This window comes from Podarcis pityusensis (genome assembly GCF_964106645.2).
Source record: "Podarcis pityusensis genome assembly, chromosome: 6".
NCBI classification, from domain to species: domain Eukaryota; kingdom Metazoa; phylum Chordata; class Lepidosauria; order Squamata; family Lacertidae; genus Podarcis; species Podarcis pityusensis.
In genome coordinates, this window is record NC_138030.1 from 75977300 (window position 1) to 75985145 (window position 7846).

Genomic DNA, 7846 nt, shown 5'->3' on the forward strand with positions numbered 1-7846 from the left:
GGCACAGTGGAAACTGTGGTGTCTTTAGGATATATGGTTTATTTACACATATATACAACCAGAGCCTAGATGGAGAGAGTGCAGACAATTCACATCCCAAGAGGGTCCCGTTCCTTCCATTGCTGCAGCCTCAGTTTCAAAGAGACCCCAAACATTGTGTCTGGCCCTCTCCCCAGCATAAAACAGACAGCCCACTTTGTGCTCTGCCCCCTTCCACCTTGCAAAACTGACACTTCTTTCCTGTTTGTTTACCTCATTGCCCACTGCAGTTCTGTCCCTCCCTCCTAAAACTCTGGCCTTTTGTCTCTGCTAAGGGCTTTTGCCATTTGCTGTCCAACCCAGAAAGTCTCTGTTAATGGCATTTTTAATGGGACATCAGCCATTTCTTTGTGCTCTATTAATCCATTTCTCCTGAAATTGGTGCTCGCTCCCCCCCAAGCCAAAGTCTGTTATATTCTCAAAGTCATGACGGCGCTAAGATTTAAGTGAGTTTAAAATCTGAAAGTGCACATTCTCAAAGTATTGATTTTGTTTATAATCGGGGTTTTAACTTTATCCACCTCACCGCACCCCCCATGTTTCAGAAATGCAGACACACAGTTGTAGAGCATGGAATCACAGCTCTGGGTGGCTGGCTGGGTGCATAATGTAAACCGTGTGCTTTGTAACTAAAGCAATTCATGTGGATTTTCTTAAGGGGATCCCCGTAAGGCCATTAAGTTCTGTGTCCAAAATCACCTAGCTGCATCACTGTTCCCGGCCACAAATAATTTCTGCAAATGGCTCCCCTGCCTTGTGGCTTTTAGATAGGAAACTATCTCTTCTGTCTAGGTTGTAGAAAATGTTATACATCTCACATTTGACCTTCATTCTCTTAACGTATTGTTTCATTCATTAGTAAAAACCAGCAGGAGCAGATTAGATCTAATGAAGAAAATGTGTTCCGTTCGCATTTATTACCAGTGACAAAACATCACCAGTGGGATGCCTGCTTTTCTTACTGGTGCCAATTCTCTTGATATTATCACTAGCTTTGTAACATTCAGTACTTTTTTTCTTTTTGGTCAGGGCCTCAGCACAGAAAATATACTAATCTCAGATTTCATTGCCTATAAAAGGAAATGTCTTGGTCTCATGGTTAATGGGGGAAAGCATTGAAATATGACTTGAACCTTAAACATACAAAGCTTTTTTAAAAAATGCATTTTTCTCCACATATCCTGTTACAGAGTATAGTAAGAAAAATCACTGGATTAGAAAGGAGGAAATATTGTAATTTTGGGGGTTAGATAGGGGAAGGTTAATGGGGAAATAGAACTGCTTAAAGTTTTTGGAACAACTCTGGCCAGGTACATCCTTTTGGTGGATGCAAACTGAAGGTGATACACAGAGCTATGGGAACTAAATAGTTACACGTTTGCTTTTTGATGCAGGATGATTCTGGGAATGTTCTGAGTATGGAAAACTGATTATAGAAGGGGACAAACCTCCCCCCCCACCACCAGCTAAGGATGAAGTAATCCAAATCTTTGTGTGTAAAGGACAGAATGTAGTTTTAAGTCATAGACAGGCGGGGTGGGGGACACACACAGAAAGCTGAATTTGGGCTCCATATGCATCATGGGGCTCTGGCTATCACCCTGGAGATATGATATGGGAGCAGTGGGCTTTGGTGTCAGTTTTAGTGTTTAAGCTGTGTCTCCCTCTATGTTCAAGCCGAGGGAGGGAGGGAGGGAGGGAGAATTTAAAACCAGGTATTACCAAAACAACAACAACAACAACAACAACAACAACAACAACAACAACAACGTCACCTCCTTTCAAAGGGAGCCAACCCCAAGTGAGTGTTGTGTCCTTGAACTTCTCATCGCTCAGAGAAGTGGGATGAGCACCAACTATGTATGTGCCGCTATGTATGTGCCACTAAAACGGATTTTTCAGTGATGGCAGCTCTTCAGTAGTCGGTGGCAAACAGGAGCATTGCTAGGTGATTAAAGAACTCAGGATACAGACCCATGACACAGATTTGCAGACAATTTGTGTGTGCCTCAGTTTTAAATTGAAATGGTGGGCGGCTGGGACCTCATCAGCACTTGTGTTTTTCAGTGTGCCCAGCCATCCTAAAAGCAAAGTAAAATAAATAAATTTAAGTTTGGGGAAAAGGGAGGAAAGGCAAGGTATCATGGGCATTCCACCATAGCCCCAGGTTAAAAGAAAAGCTTCTGGCTTTTTAACAAAAGTTGTTTCCAATGTTTTTTTTCCAGTTCATTATAAATCATTTCCCAGAACACTTTTGCTATCTTACATGTCCACCACATATGAAAAAAGGTACCGGACCTTCCTTTTCAGGTCATTTTCTCCAAGGCATGCCGGCCTGCCCAGGTGTGGAGCAGTTAGGTCTGAGACCACAGTTGGGACCCTAAAAGTCCACTGCTGACTGTCCCTTGGCAAGTGGAACTTGAATTTCTCCCCCTTAAAATTTGGCAAGCCCTGCTGAGACTGGCATTAGTCATAAGTGTTTGTTCAGCTTCCCAGCAAGGCACAAAGCCACACGAAACTTTGGTACAGGTCTGGAAGATATCAGACAATGTTATTTTGCGGGGGGGGGGGGGCGTTAACTACAAACCCTGATGAGCTGTAAATAAACACTTACGGGTTGTATCACAAAACCCATACTTTGTGGCACAAAATGAGTACAGCACTTAAGTATATTTTCGAGCTGGACTAGATTTGGAAGTTTTCAGTTACTGGATCTCAGTACAGATACAGTATTTGGGTGGGGCGATGTTCGATTAAGTTTTTCAGTATAATGTTGAAGAGAGCTTCCTGAAAGTGAAATGAGAATGACCAGAGCAAAGAAGAAGTGAGAGAAGAGGAGTATTCTGCAGGAAGGGGGAGAAAGTGAAGGGTAAATGACCTTTTAGCAGCTTGCATGTGCAAAAGAATACTGCTCTTGTAGCAGCAATGATATCCAAAACCTACCTGGCTTTAATAGAATAAAGCGGAATAGGAAACATATGTTTGGCAATTATGTGATTGGTGCTTGATATTTTACAAATAACCAATAGCAAAGCATTTCAATATTAAAGAAGATACAAAAATGCAAAGCATATACATTTGAATTTTGTACCGTCCATTGCACGCATGGTCACCTTACCTCTCTAATAGAACACTGTAATTGTAAAAAGAGTCCAGTATTTTACCAAATTAAAAGATGGTACTCATCTGTGTGCAGAAGGCACACAGGGAGGAGACATCCTTTAGTGCTGGAACGTTTTGTTTTAAATGAAGACTAGTGTTCATAATTATAGAGAACCACTACTAGACTGTGCTAATTTCTAGTTCTTTTCTGTAAGTCACCCACAGCCCGAATTCATTTTAAACATTGGGAATTTGTGATCAGATGCTATCAATACAGAAAGCAACTGATCCTTAATATAAAATTTCATTTTAGCCATTATCAGCCACTATAATACTTATCTATATTAAAACCTATATTTTTTGTTTTGCTTCTTTCCAACTTCACATTTATATTCTGGGGTTTGTGAGCATAGCTTTAGAAGAAGAAGAAGAAGAAGAAGAAGAAGAAGAAGAAGAAGAAGAAGAAGAAGAAGAAGAAGATGTCGTCTGTCCAGACATCGATTTTGAAATATCCATAAGCGTAATTTAGGATCCAATGATGACTGCCAAGAAAATCTGTCATCATCTATTATTTGCTACAAAGCAAGCATGAGAGAAACACAGGTGCCTCGCAGCATCCAGTCATTCAAAAAGCAGATGAAACCCTTTTGGGACAAAATGATGAAAAGAGAAATCTGTCAACATAGTTTGCAGAATGAGAGCTGGGAAAGTCTGCACCTAGTAGAACAAATGTAACAAAAACCAAAAAGGAAAGAAAGAAGAGAGTAGCTATTGCTAGACACTGTGTCCACTACAGTACTTAAAGTGAAATTACATGAGTATAGAAACATTTATCTCCAAGGGTTTGTACCAGCATGCTGCCATTAAGTATATGAAAGACAGGGCTGTGGTTCTCTATTTTAAAAAGAAAAGAAAGTCTTAGCCATACAATGACATGGCTGTTCTCTCAATTCTGGGAATATGTGTCTTTCCAGTGAGATTAATAATAATTGACACCTCAGTACAACAGCCCTCCCATGTGTGGTAGAGACGTGGTAACTCCTCACCAGATTTTTAACTCTTTTCCAGATTTCAGATTTCAAGTGGGGGTGGGTGGGCAGGGGGAAACACCCGTTGCTCTGCTTTCTGCATGTATAAAATCCAGCAGTGTGTTAATCACAAATGAAGGAAATCCAGTTCAGATTGAAAGAATAGATCTGCAGATCCTCTTCTGCAGGTACAAAGCTTTGTGCATGCCAGAGGAGTTACAGTGGCAATCCGGTGTTGATAACTGGTCTCTGTTATTGAGTGGCTCTTAGGGGGCTGCCTGTGATCTAAAATGATGCTGATGGATATGCACATCTGAGCCTTCATCAGCTGAGCAACCTTCACATAGCACCTTTTATTTTGTTGCTGTTATTGATCACTTTGGCATCTCGTCTTTCCTCCTTCCAGGGGGTTCAAGGTGGTGTACATGACTCCACCCCCATCCCATTTTATCATGAAGTTGAGACTATGATGCAGTTAGGAAATTTTAGGCCATGGTGGGGAACATGATGCCCTCCAGATGTTGTTGGACTGCAATACCCATCAGCCTCAGCCAGCATGGGCAATGGCCAGAGATGATGTGAGATGTAGACCAGCAACATCTGGAGAGTCACAGGTTTTCTGCAGTTGTTTTAGACTTTGGAGTGGTGGTTTTATGGGGCTCCTTCTTTAGATGCTAACAGTATTAATGTGGTAATTCAGCCCTGCTCTGTTTGGAGCTCCTCTTGCTTTTTCTGTTGAATTCTACCCCAAATATTGTCCATTTGGAACCCGTGGGTTGAAATTGCCTATGTTGCTGTGAACAGGATGTTCTTCAAACCATTTTATTGCAGGAATACGTCTAGATTAGGGCCAGGGCATTATGAGTTCTATGCCAATTTGTTTTTGGTTTTTTTTTAATGAATTCTAATATCTGTATCCACAGAACCAAAAAAAACTGTTAAAATTACAACTTTTTGGTGCATGCTCTTGTTGTCAGTTACTTTTCTACCACAAATTTACACTGCTGTTTGCATGTTTTAAACAAGTAGATGGTTACTTTTTCCTCTGTTCATGTTTAACTGCAAAATACAGCTCAAACCTAAAGGAACTCAATTAGCAAGCCTGAGCCTAGTGTCTTTTGTAGTGTTATGGCACTATTTGTTGCACCTACATAAGGAGGAAAGAGCAGATGTAGACTGTACACATTACCGATTACACCCATCTTCAATGCCCTCCCACCTCTGGTATTTGAAGCTGAGTACACATGACATTAGCCACAACTCATATGCATCCTACACTTTCTTTAAAAGTGCAGTTTTTAAAGAAATACCACTGTTTGATGCATTTCTCCTCAAACCAACATCCATCTGATTTGAAAACATTGCTCTTAAGCCGAAGTATGTACAATTCAGACAGAAGACAATGCATGTGCAAATGACAGTTTCATTGAATTGGAGTTTGAGGGGTGGGTTGCAGGCATGGGAAAAGGAACCTGGTAATGCACATTGGGTGAAAACATCTCCATCCTCTGGTGTGTACAGCAATGTAAAAACGCAAAAATGCAACAGCCACAAACCCCTTACAGTCTCTCATCTCTTCCCCCCTCCCCCAAATGTTCTAAAATACAGTGCTTTCTTGTGACCAGTCTCTGTTTCAGGGTGTCCTTTCAATATTCATACAATGTGTTTCTCACTGTCCATAGTGGCTGTTGCACTACTGGCCTGAGGTGGGAGGAGACACTCTAGCAATGGAGCACACTTGTCCCGGTGACTGGATAGGCTAATGTTTCAGTCCGCTGCCTCTAAGTTCCACTCATCTACAAAACATTTGTAGGAGTTGTCATATGTTATGTGTGCACATGCGCATTCTGCCTCTTCTGCCTATGGCAGGCAGAAGTTCAGCAGGTAATGTGTTTATTGTACCAAAGATATGCAATAATAGGCAATGACATTGTGAATCTCTCTCACTCTCGCTCTCTGTTTCTCAAAAGCACATAAACCCTGCCAGGGCAAATGTAGCTACTCCTCTTATGAAGTCATCCCACATATCCACAATTCCCTGTGATGGAGCCAAGGGATAAAATAATTGAAGACTAAATTACAGGAAGTGTGTGTGTGTGTGTGTGTGTGTGTGTGTGTGTAGTTAGATTCGAGTGATGTTTAGGCAGGGAGAGAATCAGCACAGCCACTGATCTAGTCCAGCAATGGCTTCTTTTCTTTTTTAACAAGCATCTGTATCTCTTGTGCACCATGTGTTAGAAATTAGTGGCTATTTCAGATTCCTAAGGCAAAGTTTCCTGCATGTTATTTTTCCATAACGTTGCTACAAAGCTCTGAATGGCAAGGGATTCTTTACTGATCTTGATGTTTCTCCACTTTTTGGCAAAAAATGATGAGCAGTTTACGCTCCAGTAGTTAATAACTGCCAATTCTCCCTTTGGCTATCCCCTGGCTCCGTGATCTTAGTACACAGTTCCCAATATGTTTTCATAATAACTTTTTCCACATATTCTCCTTCACTTGAGCCTTCCTTCTCATAGCACCTTCCCTAAATCTCAGAACTTCCAATAGCCTCTTATCCACCAGATGCCCTCTGCTAAATGTATATTGGTTAAGAGTGTTTATTAAATTATATGAAGAAAAAGAAAGAATGCTGCTTTTGTAGGAATTTATTGGTGGGTGCACTGTTGTTATTCAATAGGGGGGAGAAGCACCCTGCACATGCTCAGATGCTCATAAAGCTATTTTACCAACTGATGTGTAGTAAAATTCTTCTTACCTGGCAGGATGATGCACACAGACAACCGTTTTATCATATGTGCCTACTATGTGGTAAAATCCTCATTACCACCTGGAAGGAATTATAAGCATGGTCTCACTGCAGGTAGCTGAAATGATTATATTACCTTGAGAAGAGTTTATCCCAGCGCAGTTGTCATTTTGAGTGGACTCGGAGGTGATCAACTATCACCATGATTAGCCCAGAGTTTTACCCTGAGGTATTTATTTATTTAAAATGTTTATATCCCACTCCTTTGATGCAAAAGCACCTCTCAGGGTGGCTTACAACATTTCAAATGACAATTTCATAAAAGAAAACAACCAAGTGGGGAGAGGAGAACACCTTATCCTCTCTCAGTCTGGGGGTTCCCTATGCAACTGATGTAGCCCTCCTGTCTTAGGGGGGTCCCCCAGCAGGTGCTTCCCACCCCCACCCCCTTCATCCAGCCAGTTCATGACACGGTGCGGCTGCTGCGGGATCCTGGGCCCACCAACATCCTCAGAGCTGCATTCTGGGCCAGCTGAAGCATCCCAGTTAATTTTTCAAAGATAGCTGCCCGAAGTGGAGGGCGTCGCAGGAATCAAGTGTTTCCCAAACTTAGAAGTCTCCAGCTGTTTGAGGACTACAACTCCCATCATCCCTCGCTAGTGGGACCAGCAGTCAGGGATGATGGGAATTGTAGTCCCCCAAAAAACAGCTTTAAGGACCAAAGTTTGGGGAAAACAATCCATCTTGGATGTATCTAAGGTCCTGTGCCTGTGAGTGTTTTTATTTTATTTTATGGGTTTAGTTGCATGGAGTTTATTCCGTGTATAAACCAGAGTAGTTTCTATTGGAGTCTGATCTACCAGGGGATAAGAGTTTGCCCTGGGGCGTTGTTGTGTGGTACGAGCCCCGATGAGAAGCTGAGGGGCGT

General features: G+C 41.8%; 1 protein-coding gene and 1 long non-coding RNA gene across 3 annotated transcripts in view; one reads left to right on the plus strand and one right to left on the minus strand.

Annotated features, from left to right (window-relative positions):
• The window catches only part of ALG14 (ALG14 UDP-N-acetylglucosaminyltransferase subunit), a 133171-nt gene that overhangs the window by 59523 nt on the left and 65802 nt on the right, over positions 1-7846 (plus strand). Inside the window, exon 5 of one of the 2 annotated variants that reach the window (XM_081008846.1) lies at positions 1434-1809. The gene's annotated coding sequence lies outside the window, so the exon portion shown is untranslated. Of the gene's footprint in view, positions 1-1433; positions 3622-7846 lie in introns of those variants that run through there. The other variant, XM_081008844.1, reaches the window with a different exon arrangement.
• LOC308478818 lies at positions 3565-7416 on the minus strand. Its single transcript, XR_013987310.1, has 2 exons — positions 6099-7416; positions 3565-6022 (listed from the first exon to the last, which is right to left on the minus strand). It is a non-coding gene; the product is annotated as an uncharacterized lncRNA (long non-coding RNA).